The sequence below is a fragment of the Rhinolophus hipposideros genome, assembly GCF_964194185.1.
Source record: "Rhinolophus hipposideros genome assembly, chromosome: 23".
Lineage (NCBI taxonomy): Eukaryota > Metazoa > Chordata > Mammalia > Chiroptera > Rhinolophidae > Rhinolophus > Rhinolophus hipposideros.
In genome coordinates, this window is record NC_138069.1 from 37,493,396 (window position 1) to 37,506,865 (window position 13,470).

General features: G+C 42.8%; 1 protein-coding gene across 1 annotated transcript in view; it reads left to right on the forward strand.

The window, feature by feature from the left end:
- DOCK2 (dedicator of cytokinesis 2) overlaps positions 1–13,470 on the forward strand; it is a 368,348-nt gene that overhangs the window by 161,905 nt on the left and 192,973 nt on the right. The window lies entirely within an intron of this gene.

Sequence of the window (13,470 nt, forward strand, 5' to 3'; positions counted from 1 at the left end):
ACACAGCTCTCTCTTTAAAATAATAATAATAATAATAATAATAATAATAATAATAATTTTATTGAAGTATAATTTACATACTTTGAAATGTAGCGATGAGTTTTAGTAAATGTATGTAGTTATCGCCGTAATTCAGTGTAGAGCACCCCCTTCACCCCCCAGACTTCCATTGGCCATTCTCTATCCCATCCCCAACCTCCGTACCCCCAGCCCTAAACAATCACTAATCTGCTTTCCAGCTTTGAAGATTTGCCTTTTCTGGAAATTTCATATACGTGAAATCACTCTTGAGCTCTTTGGTGTCTTTTACTCTTAGCATAATATTTGGAAGTGCATTCATATTTTAGGATATATACTTAATTCCTTTGTATTGCTTGGTAGTATTATATTGTATGACTATGCCATATTTTGTTTATTCATTTACTAGTTGACAGATGAGTTGTTGCATTGTTTTCTAACTTTTAACTGTTATAAATAATGCTGCTATGAACATTCACACACAGATTTTATGTGAGTGTATTTTAATTTCTCTCTGGTGGAAGCCTAGGAGTGGAATTGCTGGGGCATGTAGAAAGTGTGTGTGTGTCTAATTTTATAAGAAACTGCCAAACTGTTTTCCACAGTGGCTATTCCATTTACGTTCCCACCAGCTAGATGTGAGTGTTCTAGTTTATCTTCATCCTCGCAAACACTCGTGTTGTGAGTCCTTAGCTTTATAACGATTCTAATGGTATCTCCTTGGGGTTTAATTTGCATTTCCCTGAGGACTAATGAGCTAATGATGTTGAGCATTTGTCCTCATGCTCTGTCTCGTTCTTTTTCTTTTTCTTTTGAGTCATTTTTATCTATGAACTCGCCATGCGTAGCTCCTATCTTCTACCTAAGACTTTTGAGGCTTGGACCTATCTGAAAAAATATCTGTAGGGGAACTTTCCTATCGTGTTGCTGTGAGAATTAAATGAAATGATACAGAGAAGCATTTGCACACGTGGTTTTATACGTAATATTCACTTATTTATTTATTGGGCATTTTATGAGAACTTCTTATATACTCAGCACAAGGGCTCGGAACTGGGTTAGGTATGGTCTGTGCCCTTAAGAAAACCATGGCGTCCTTCAATGGGCTATGTCTCAGGTATCTCAAATTCACTGGGTCCCAAACCCAACTCATCCCCAGACCCTGGTGCCTGCCCCACAATCTCTCTCCCTGCAGTCATGATCTCAGTTTATGGTACTCACCCCTGTTGACCCCGCTCTCTCACTCACCTGCCTCTTTAAATCATGCACTAAGTCCTGCTGTCTCAGCACCGCTGGCCTCCGTCCCTCCCCTCCCGGCTCCCCCAACGGCTCTCACAGCCCCTGTATGCTCTTGATCATCAGGCTCATTGTAGTCAGGCCTAGTTTTCTCCTCCACGGCCCCATGCATTCGGTGGACTCCCTTGAGGGCCCGGACACGTTTTACTCATTCTTTTATCCTCAACACCAGCAGGCACACTGTGAGTACTCAGCAAACTTTTGTTGAGATAATGAATGAGTTAAATACTCCCAAACACGCTATGCTGTACCAGACCTTCGTATGATGTGCTTTTCCCTTCGTTCAGATTGCTTTTCCTTCTACAAATGCTTGTTTCTAAATACCCGGAGCCCACCTCTCAGGGAGTGTGGCAATCAATGGTAAGGAATCGCCTCTTCAGACTGTCCCTGCCCCCTGGGCTAATTCCAAGAACCTTGCAGAGGTTCTAAGTGGAAGCTGTGTCATCAGTCTCAGTGACTCTTGAGTTTGCTAGTGTAATTACAAGGGTGAGAGCATTGTGTGAGGAGAGCTAGAGGTGGGCAGCAAGCATACTTGAGCGGGGGTGGGGCTGTGCCCAGACTAGAAGGAAGAAAGAAATAGGCGTTTCTTAAGATACAGCTTCATTTTCACAAAATGGGCCTTTCCAGCAAACCTTAGAATAGAACTAGCTCCTCCAAATTAAAGAAAATGATGTTGGAAAGTAATTACTTAGAGGTCAGGGGTCCCTGTCTTAGTGCTGAAGGCCCCAATTTAATTTCAAATTGAAATTTGACAAGGAGGAGAGATTCCCCATTCCAACCTGTCACTTTTAATTTTCTAGATATGATTTTTATTGGTTACTTTCCATTGCTTGGGAATATTAAACAACCGTTATTTACGGCAAACACCAGACACATCTAGTACTTCCAAAATCCTGAAAAAGCCTCAAGAGGGAATGGGGCAGCTGGTCTCTCTCATGTCACTATGTCAGATTAAATAGTGACATTCTTTCTTCTTATTTCTAGGAGTGGGAACATTGCGATAAATGGTGTTAGCTATTAAACTTACAAGAACCATAGAACTAGGATGGATTGCTTCTTGCACACAGCATGTTGCAATTATCATTTGCTGGAAATAACCATTCCTGCGTTTTTTTTCTGTAGATTGCCTGGCTGAACAATGAGGTGTTTATGGTGACAAATGAGCAAGAGGAAATGTTACAAAAACAAAAAGCAAAACACTTTTACATGGCTGCTGCCCTCTCTTCCTCTCTTTGCCAGAGTCCAATCTACCTGCTTGTTTACTTCAGTTACCAAGCAGTCTGACTCTGACGCTGAGAAAGCATTGGTAGAAAGGACATGTTGGATGAGGGAGACCAGGAGAAAAGCTCCACACTCATCCTGCAGAGCTGACTCTGTGACTATGCAGATTTCACCTCTTAGACCTTGATTTCTTCTGTGCGACGGACTCCATAATTTTTGAGATCTGTTTCGTATATCTAAGTTTTTGTCATGGCCAATGTCCATTCTGTTTCCCTGTCTCCCAAGCTCCTGAGTCAGGGGCAGAAAATAGATTTTGCTCCATGTGCCAACTCTGGTGGATTGCTATTAACTGCCTGTCGTATTGTGCTGAGAAAGAGTGAGAGGCTACATCTTGGCTTGTTGGGAAGTAATGCTGAATTGATTAGAGGTGTGTGTCAGGCATAAGACTGGAGAACAGTGATGTGTCCAAGATATTTGCAAATACTATGTATTGACTGAAATCATGGTGTTTTTCTGGCCCCGTCCAAAAGCTCTTGTATAACCAATAGTCTCTTCTACGTAGTCTCCGTTCCTTTAAGAAGCCTGTGGTGTAAGAGCAGGAGCATAATGGGAAATACCAGTAATCTGAGAGTTTACATTTTACCAGGGAATGGTTTCTACACATCACATGTAATATTTTATCAAACGTAAGAGGCACCATAATTTTATGTGCCCAACGGAAGAGAACATGCTACCAATTAAACGGTGACACGGTGGTTTATTATTGCATTGATTGTAATCTTTGGAGATGTTAAAATATTAAAAAAAAGAGAAAGTTGGAGCACATCTTTGCGTTCTCACAGGTAACCGCCATCATCTTTCACTGTTCAAGAGAATAGACTGAGCATCACGGCCAAGGTTAAACAGCTAGCATCAAGGAGGGCATGAACCCTGGCATGTGTATGTTGTGCTGTCCCGTGGGTCTCGGAGCAATGGAGGAAGCATTTCCAGGCTGTTGGTGCTGGTGAGAGGCGACTCAGGGGACCCTCTCTGGCCAATGTGCCCTGTTCTAGAGAAGGCTGTCCCCTGCTTCTGGGCTCCCTAGGGCCGGGACCAACAGCCTCCCTGGGACCCCCCACCAGGGAATGCATCCACTGCCAGAAGTTGTTAGAAGGGAAACCATCTGGTAATTTTGTTGAAATTGGGATTGAGCGTTTATTTCGGGTAGTTAAAATAAGCCTCTGGGTGATATATTTTGGGCCTAATTACCCCGGTTTGTGCAGAGAAATCTATTGAGTGATTAAATAAAGGTAAATACATTCTGGCATTCTGCCAGCTGCAAAAATTCAGAGCTCTTTGTTCAAAAAAAGAAAAAATAGTAGAAGTCACCCCATCTTCAACTGCTTCACCTCACAGTAGCACTGAAGACTCCAGGAAACGCCCAAGCCGGCAGACAGCCAGAGTTGCAAAGCTCTGACTTCCCTTTGCAAATGGCAAATGGCCCGCCGCCTACCTGACCACTCTCTGCTGCAGGTGGGGCCAGAGACTCCAGGAGGCCTCGCGCAGGGGCCACAGCAAGACAGTGAGTGCCGACTCCACCCAACCCTATTCCACCGAGAGCAGGGGTGAGGACAGCCTGGCACATGAGGAGGGGGGGTTCCCCGCCGGAAGTGGTCGCTGGACTCTTCACCTTCACTCAGCAACCCACACCTTGTTAAAAAGCAGTATTTATGATAAAGCTATGGTTTATTGAGCAGATATCCTATGTTCCAGGCAGAAAGCAAAGCACCTTAAGTACGTCAGTTTACCTGCATCAGGTACTCACCTTTTATGTATGAGGTTACTGAGACACAGTGAGGTCCTGTAACTTGCCTATAATTACACAAGTGGCTAATGGAAGAACTAGGATTTGAACCCAGGCAGTACGGTCGCCAGCGTCCCCGCTCTTAAATAGCACACTGCGTTATGCACTTCGGTACTATTCATACCTCAGTTGTTCTTTAGGCATCAAATATTTAAAAAATAATGATGAGCTATCTTAAAACCAGTGGCTGCCCTGCCAAGATCAAGGAATGTAAGGGGATGACCCTATGCGGCAACTTCCAGAAACCTAGAAAATATTAATAGCACAGAATTTTTGGTGGTTGGATGATGATGATGACTTTAAGATCAACACCCTCTATTCTAGCAATTGAACCACAAAATCCCATAACATCGGAACAAGAACTGTCCGTTTATCTGAGTGTTGGTACTTAGGATGCGGCAGGTTTAACAGAAGATGCAGCCAGCATGAGGCGTGGAGATCCTAAAGCGTTTTGGAGGGAGAGAGAACTTCCTCCTTCCACATCCAGCTTATCTCCAGGTTCTGGTCTTTCTAGGTCGAAAGGCGTCTCAAATCCAAATGCTTTTCTCTACCACCCATAGCACTCACCTGGGTCTGGCTGTGACCACTTCTCACTGCTGCCATCGCTACCTCTTCTAATCAGACGCACCGCCTCCTCTCTTGTCTCTTACACAATTCTTCACACGGTAGCCAATATGGTCTTTTAGAGCAGACCTTTCTTGGTGAGAAAGCATCAGTGGCCCACAGTGGCTGAGAATTTGTGAGGGTGACAAAAATTATGATCTCCTCTCAAAAAGGAAAGAGCCATCAGAGGGCCGAAACCTCCTTGTCCAACATCACATGCCTGGGAAGGAGAAAGCTAGAGTCCAAACCCAGTCGTGAGGCCACATCTTAAGCATCTCACTATACATGTTTGTGAAATTGTTTTCCTGAGGTAAAATTAATGTGAGAAAATTCCACAGAGAGACAGTAAGTGTGTGTGAGAGCGTGTGTGTGTGTGTGTGTGTGTGTGTGTGTGTGTGTGTGTGTGTTCATTAGCTTGGGGCAGCTTAGTTGCTTCTTGATATAGAAATGTGCACAGTGCTTATGTCCTGGGGCGGGCAGAGCTTTGCTTTAATAAAGATCTTGGCAATTGCATATCAAAAAGTACTTGGTCTAAGATATATGCAAAAGTTGGACGAGTGCCTCAATTTCCAAGGAACCCACAGCGTATGTGGGCAGAGTCAGTTATCAAGGTGGATTTCATGAGACTGGGTCTAGTTCCTGAATGACATGAGAAATATGAACACGTGGAGAGGACTGGTTAGATGATTGTAAGAGGGAGCCTTTCTTGCCTTATTTCCTGTTCTGTGAAACCTGTCATCCTCAAAATCATCTTTCTTCAGTGATGACCTCGTTGTTCTTTGTACATTTTCCAGTTACAGCATTACCATTGTCTTAATGGAATTATCTCTTTACCCGTCAATGTACCACAGTAGACGGAGATCCTTGAGGAAAGCATCCTATTGTCGTAGGCCCATGGCTTGGAGGACAGCAGGCTCTCGTCCAAGCTATGAGACTGAATGAGTGGAAGGAACAAACTAATTGAAAGTCAAATTAATGTCTGGCTTTAAAAGAATGTTGGTTTAAAAAATAAGATGAGACAAGATTTGTTTCATGTCAGGCTTTTTTTCCCTTGAGGAGCTGTTTTTTATATGAAATCCCCAAATATTCTACTGGCCCTGTGTGGTAGAATTTTCTTAGGCAAATTAAAGTTTGAGGGCTGGGCATGAAAGAGCCGGTTTCATTTTCCAAACCTTCCTAATGTTCCATGACGAACCACAGAGATGGGAATTAAGGGGAGCTATAGGTTCCTAAGTTTGTTAAAACAGCTGTTGCCTTCTCCTTTGGTTGCCCAGTCGAGCAGACCTTTGCCGTGAGGAGAGTGTGCTCCTAGATGGCACACATGGCTGCTGCTGCCACCACTATGACAGTTTCCCACGTGGCTCAATCACACACAACGCGAGCTTCAGCCTTGGAGAAGCGGGTGCCTATGCAGGACCCTCCACGAGCCACCTAGGGCGGCTGTCATCAGCAGCACCCAGAGAGGGGGAGGCACAGCCTGAGTTTGGGAACTGAACAGTGCATACTAGGAAGTGCGTGACATCATCCGATGTGTGTCCTCCTCCTAATGAAATTGCGTCCCGGTAGCTCCGTGCCTTCTGGCTTCTGTGAACAGAGCCGGGCACATCTGATTTTAGATGAGTCATTTTAAGTGTGTTCTTAAAGGTAAGACTCCACTGCCTCCCCTGGCCTGTCTCCTGCCGCTGGAAGAGAGATAGCCTTTTCTCATCCTTGGAGCAGCTGGGAATGTGTGCCATTTGGGTGTTGACTCAGCACCCTCATGCCCAGCGTTGCTTTCTGAGGACTGTGGAATCAGGGCACCAGGTATGGAGTTTGGAAGGATTTTACTCTCTGGGAACGGGTCCCCCTTTTCCCAGAAGTGAGGGGGCCTTATTTCACGGCTAGAAAGTCTCTTCACTTCACAATTCTGCTCTTCAGTCCCTTTCTCTACAAAATGGGGCTAATAATGGTTATTACCTGTCAACTCGTGGTGAGGATTGAATGAAAACATGTGCAAAGCTCGCAGCCCAGGGCTTCACACATAGCCGACCCTCGACCCCCAGTAACTAAGTCGTTATTGTTCTCCCTCATGCGTGGTCTTCTCCCTACTGACACAAGTGCCATGAGTCAGATTATAAGCTGTTTTATGGCCATGACTTGGGGTCTTGCCCGAATTTGTGAAGCATTGTTATGCTGTTGCTACATCTGGGCTGCTATAGCTGTGAATGAAGCCCCTTGGAGATGAAATCGGCCACCGCCTGTCAGCTACAAAGGCGGGAGTCCCAGACTGGAAGGAGAAATCCCATCAGAGTCCCTCCCTGGGGTTGTTGAGGAAGTGGAGCTGCCCATGGAGAGGCCCAGGTGGAACAACTGCAAATGAACAGGTTTTCCCATAAGTCTCTGTTCCAGGTCATCCCTGCCTAGAGCACTGGCCATCTTAAGTGACTCAAATCAATTCTGTTAAATGATCCTTCAAAATCAGAACCCAGTTTCCTACAGTGATGCATTTGTGCAGCCATTAACGTTTACGATGATTTTTTAATAACATGAGGAAGTTCTATGAGTTAAATGTAGAGAAAGGATTATGGGAACGTATAACAACAAGAAAGTCATCAGAGACCCTGAAGGTCAGGGACTGGAAGAAATGTGGCCCCTCACCAGCAGCCCTGGGTCTCCCAGAGGTCAGACCCAGGGACCATGTTCTAAAGCTAAAATTATGCTGGTATCTTCTACTTAAAGGACACATGATTTGTACATTTCCATAGTTTCACTTTTTCTGAAATGATTGTGCTTTCCTTTCAGAATCAAGGAAAAAATCCTCAAACACTATTTTTATTTTTAAAAAAGAGGCATTAATTAGATAGTCAAGCATTTTTATGTATGTAATTTAACTTCTCTTCTAACCTTCTAACTTTTCTTGAAGCCAGAAAGCCAGATGGTTCCATTTTAAAGACAGAGGTGGGGGGTGGAGGTGAAGGTACTTTTTCAAAGTTGTGCAGAAAATCAGGGGCCTTGATGAGGATTTCTGGCCTTGCTCTGATCTGTCTGTCTACCCTGAACTGTTTTCCTCTTAATGTGTTAGCACCATGTTTTCTCCCAATTCATTTGGCACACACATATGAAGCATTTACAGCATATTGGGCAATGTGGTACACACTTTCAGGGTCCCACACGTACAGATGACAATTTCTGCCCCCCCCTCCCCGGACTTTGCTCCCTTCTGGAGATGAGCATGAGAGATTGGCAAAAGAAATGTCAAGATAATGTAAGCAGCAACCTGTACAAAGCATCATGAGTCCTTGGACGGGGTGACTAATCCCATGGCAGGCGTGGGGGATGACCAGAAAAAGTTACAGAGAGGAGGTGACATTTAAAGTGTAACTTGCTGTCCAGCAGAGGAGTTAAGAGTTCAAGCTCCCAAGTTTGGCCGACCTTCAGCTGTCACCACCTCATACTTGTGGACTTTGACAAATGACTTCTCTCCCTCCGAGCCTCAATTATTCTACTGGAAAATGAGGGGGTGATCATAAGCTACCTCATGATGACTTTTTGAGGAATAAATAAGATAATGGAAGCAAGTCATTTCATAATAGCCCATTGTAACGTTAAAATACTAGAGCCTTCATTATCACGATTAGTAGTAATATGGCTGCTATTCATTTAATCCACCGAAATACAAATTATTTCCCGTGGTAGATAGGTAATTAGACACTTTCCCAGATAGAAGGAGCACCACGTGCTAAGTCTCTGATGAGCAATAGCCTCTGACTTTTTGGCAAGTGGCAAGGAGATGGGTGCAAGGGAAAGTGGAATAGTAGGAGTTTAGACTATTACGTACTAGGCTACAGTCAGATGGTAAGGAACCTTGTTTGCTGTGGGAGGAATTTTGGGCTCTAGGCTGGCGGTGGGGTGCAATTAGAGATAGAAAAGCCAGGGAATGGCATGGCCAAAGGTATGTCTTGGAGAGATTCCCAGGCAGTTGGAAGGAGGCTGGACCCAAGGGGCTGGGAAACTATTATGGAAAGTAGACTTGGAAAGCCAGTGCAGTGGTCCATGTGGAACAGACAGGGCTCATGATGAAGTACTTCATTTCAGTTAAACAAAGGTCTTCGGGACTTAAGACCTCACTGGGTAAGGAAAGCATTTCCTACTCTCAGGACACAACATATGGTCGGTTAAGGGGGAGAAAACTAGAAATAGCCGTAACTTAAGACAAATAATCATCACAAGAGAATAACGAGGACATCACTGAGAGGGTCAAAAGGAGGGAGGTGTGACATCTATTAGGCGCATGAGAAGAGGAAATGAGCTCATTGTTTCTCACCCCCTACCATAATAAGCTCTATGAGGCAAGGGCTGTATCTGTAGTTTTCTTGCCTGGCACACAGAAGGGAATCAATAAGTGTTTATTGAAAAATAAGTGATTATGGACTGAGGTTCATCCGAAAAGTTTCCTTGGAGCTGGTGGGTGCGTAGAGTAGAGAAGAGTAGAGTAGAGTAGAGTAGAGGGAGGGTTCCGTTCTAGGTAATCCCAACAGGTCAGTGGGCAGAGTTTATGGATGCTGATGGTTCCCATGGCTTTGGATTTGTTCTCTTTGATCCCTAACTACAGAACCCATCCCCCTTTCCAATCTCGAAATAAACAAGCAAACGAAAAACCATCACAGCATCACATAACTTCTCCTCTCCCCCATCACCCATGTGGGATTTCTGTAGGTGAGGTTGGGTGCAGTCGGACTTGGTGTGCTCTGTGGAAGAGCTATGTGAACCAATCTCAATTTCAACAATTAAATGACGGCCCATTTAGCTCCGGAGAAAGAAGGCTTTTCTGTCAGCATAACCAGGGTATCACAACATTGTGTGTGCTACCTGGGAAACCAAGCCGAAGCACCAATGAGAGGTCACCGTGTTTAGTTGATGATTTTTTAAAAAAAATACATACTGAGCTTTTCTTGCCAGGAAAAAAAAAAATACGGATTTCATTTGACTGAAATTTAATATCAGATAGCTATGGATTCTGAGAATTTGTGAAAGCCATTCATGATAATAAAGCTTTTATTTGCTTCGGAGCAAATAATCCTTTGGTATGATGTTTATTGTCTTTTCATTTTATTTATAATAGTTGTAGTTTCAGCCAAAGCAAAACATTCTGTCCAAAAATGCTTCTTCAGTTAGACCTCGTCTCCTTTATATTGCATTTTGCCTGAAATGGACTAGATCACATGTAATAAATTCTGGCATTTTAATGGAAACATTACAGCAAAAAATAGTTACCAATCTGCTTTAATTGCAAAACTAATTTTTCCTTTGATACAGTAAGGCAGTATCTTGGTAAAATATGCAAAATGAATTGGGATTTAATTATGATGGCAGTTCGTTCTGAAACAAGGTTAACTGGACTTTGAATATTCAGGATGTAGGTGTTGGGGGCGTTGCAGTGGGGGAGGATGGTAGCAGCTTGGCATTCTTGAGTCCTGAGTGCCATGTGGACCACAGTGAAGTGAGAAGCCCTGGCACATTCACTTTTGAAAGTCCGAATCAATGGAAGGCTGGATGCTCCTGAGAGCACAGACGGAACCTGTGAACACCGAGGGAACTATCCCTCTGTAAGGATGGAGAGACATGGAAAAAGTCTGGGACTCATTTCTTTTGTCTGTCCATTGGATATAATTCATTCATTAATATATTCCTGCAACAGATATTTGAATCCCATTGTGCTAAGTGCTAGAGAGACAAAGGTGTGCAAAATGAAGTAGGAAAGCTCTCTTAGGAAGATGATAGGCTAATGAGAGAGAAATACATCCATCAAAGGATCACGTTCAGCATTGCAAGAAAAGCAATCAGAGTCTCATTGAAATTAACTTCCCAAGACCATTCAGCAAAAAGAAGGGAACAGAATAACATAGAACCCAAGGGTTCTGATTCTGTGTCCAGTTCCCCACCCCCTAAATGATAAATAAACTGTTTTTTTTAGGTGGTTCATGGACAATGAAGGAAAAAAATATTGAGCCATATGATGGGAAAATTGTTTTCAATTCCCTCGCAAACATCCTGATTAATCAAGTAGAAAATGTGTTTGGTTTACAGTGGCTTTAGCATGTGTTGCATATATGCAAATCTCCCTTTTTAACAAAAAAGAAACGGTCTCAGGCTTAGCACCTTCAATACTCAACAATCTCTAGCAAGAATTCAATAAAATTTTGATTTCCTCTTCTATATTGGAAGCATCATATCGGTTTTCCTCATGATGGTGATATCAAGTTCCCTTTTGAGGAAGAAAATTAAGGGAAAAATAATGAATAAATTATCGTTCAGGTGTATGGGCATTGTAAGGATGAAAATCATGCATATGTATTCATCTGAACGAGCTGGGAACTCTTCCATCCTTTCACGCTGCCTCCCTTGCTCACAGGGCACGTGGTGCTTTTTTAAGTGACCTTGGGGCGCTAAAGTCCTGAATCTGTTCTTTGTTTATTTGTTTTCCTGGGAAACATATAGAGGAGATTATCATGAAAATGACCCGTCATTAGGAGCGTTGAGGCCTACTTCTTAAGTTTAAATGTTATAACCCAAATGAATCCAAGCTAGTAATGGAGTCTTAAAACCTAGGAAAAATAGGTAAGTTTATTGCAAAAGATAATATCCCATTTAAAACAGTTTAGAAATTTACAAAACCTTACATTATACATAGTGTTTAAGAAGATGCTCTGTAGATGAGCTCGTATGAAGTTCCAAGTATGGTGAGTACACATTTTTATTTTCTTTAACTACGGAGAAAGCAGCCACATGAACTCCGGCGATTTAAGTGGACGTAGCGTTCTTTTTAACCTTCAATTTTATAAAAGTCATTTTTATTAAATTAATATCGCTCCATAAAACCATATAACCTCAAGTACAGCATTTTTGTAGAGTATCATGGAAGATGTTACATAATATTTTACAATGAAGCGATTTTCATATGAGTAGGTGAGTATACAGTTTTGGTATATGTATATGTGTGGTTTCTATTTAAACATAGAGGTGATCATTTTTGTTAGCAGGAAAGTGTTTACTGAGTCCCTTTCCCTCATAATGATTTTAAATTCCAATTTCCAGAAGACACCTCCTTCCTAGTTTGAGGCTGGTGGCCCAAGCAATGCTATGTTGTGCTTTGGTATAGAATCATTATAGTTTCGATTGGTTGTATTTCTAGAAATGTCAGCATTTTCCAACCCCCATTCTATTTAATTCAGTTGAGGGTTTATCGGAGGCCCCCAAATCGACAGAAGTGTGTGACAACATGCGCTTTTTAATTATCCAAGAGTTGGGTTATGTCTTTTTGTGCAAGTGACCTCAGACCCCTCTTCATCATTCCAGGCTCACTTTGGCAAATGATCCAGCTCAGCTCTGGGACATTCTGCTCATTTGATGTTGGACCAAGCACAGAGCTTATAAAGTAGGAAGAGTAGGTGTTCGTATCTCCATTTGAAAATGGACATAGAGGCCCTGAAAATTTAAGCAATTTGCGAAAGGTTAGTGGACTAGACTGTTCTGTTGCCTGGGTCTCTTAATTCCCGGGACAGGATTACTTTCATTCTAGCATGCTGCCTGAGAATATAAATTAATTTGAAAATTAGCAAAGCAAATTAAGATGGAAGCTCTACTACAACATACAATTACATAAGAGATCCCACATGATTTTGTTTTATTGGATTGTCATCTCTCTCTGCTGTTCTTTTCTATTGTTGGGGCCAACTGAGAGTTGATAGTGTGGATACAGAAAGATTGGTGGCTCTTAGCCAATGGTAGCATATCTTATTGAAATGTGGCTTCTTAAGTATGACAAGTGCATTTATCTTAATTCCAACTTAACATTACGGATGCCGGCCTCATTTTCTGGGCTGAAACATTACACTAGAACAGAGCAAGAACGTCTTGAATGACATTCCAAGACTTAAACAGTGCAAGCCGAGGTTCATTGCCAAAGTTCCCTCTCACTCTCTCTGAAATAGCTTTGTGCACTGCAGTTCTGTGGCAGGGGAAGGTGCAGCTGGCGGGGTGTTTGCGCACTCTTTCTCAATTCGCGGTGGGGTATGTACAGCCCAGCTTCGCACGGGTGCTGCACTGTGCAGACCCTAACTCAGACCCCGGATCTTCAGCACAGGGAGTTGCCTTCTCATTGAATGCATTACCCATCCAACCACAGACTGGTAGAGCATCTAATGAGAAGGAATGTGAGCCTTGACAACCCACCTCTCAGCCCCGAGAGTATGTCACGATTATTTAATTATATTACGTTAGTCGTTTGTTCAGCCATGCAAATTTGACTGGGCCCACGTGTACAGGGGTCTTGTCAAAAGAATGAGTCAGGCTTTAAAAGAATTCAGACTTTGGGAAAAAAGGGTCTTTAATACTAAAATGGAAAAATAAAATAAAATATATATATATATATATATATATATATATATATATATATATATATATATATATTCTCATTCCCAGTCCTGCTGCTGCTTCAAACTGGTGACCAT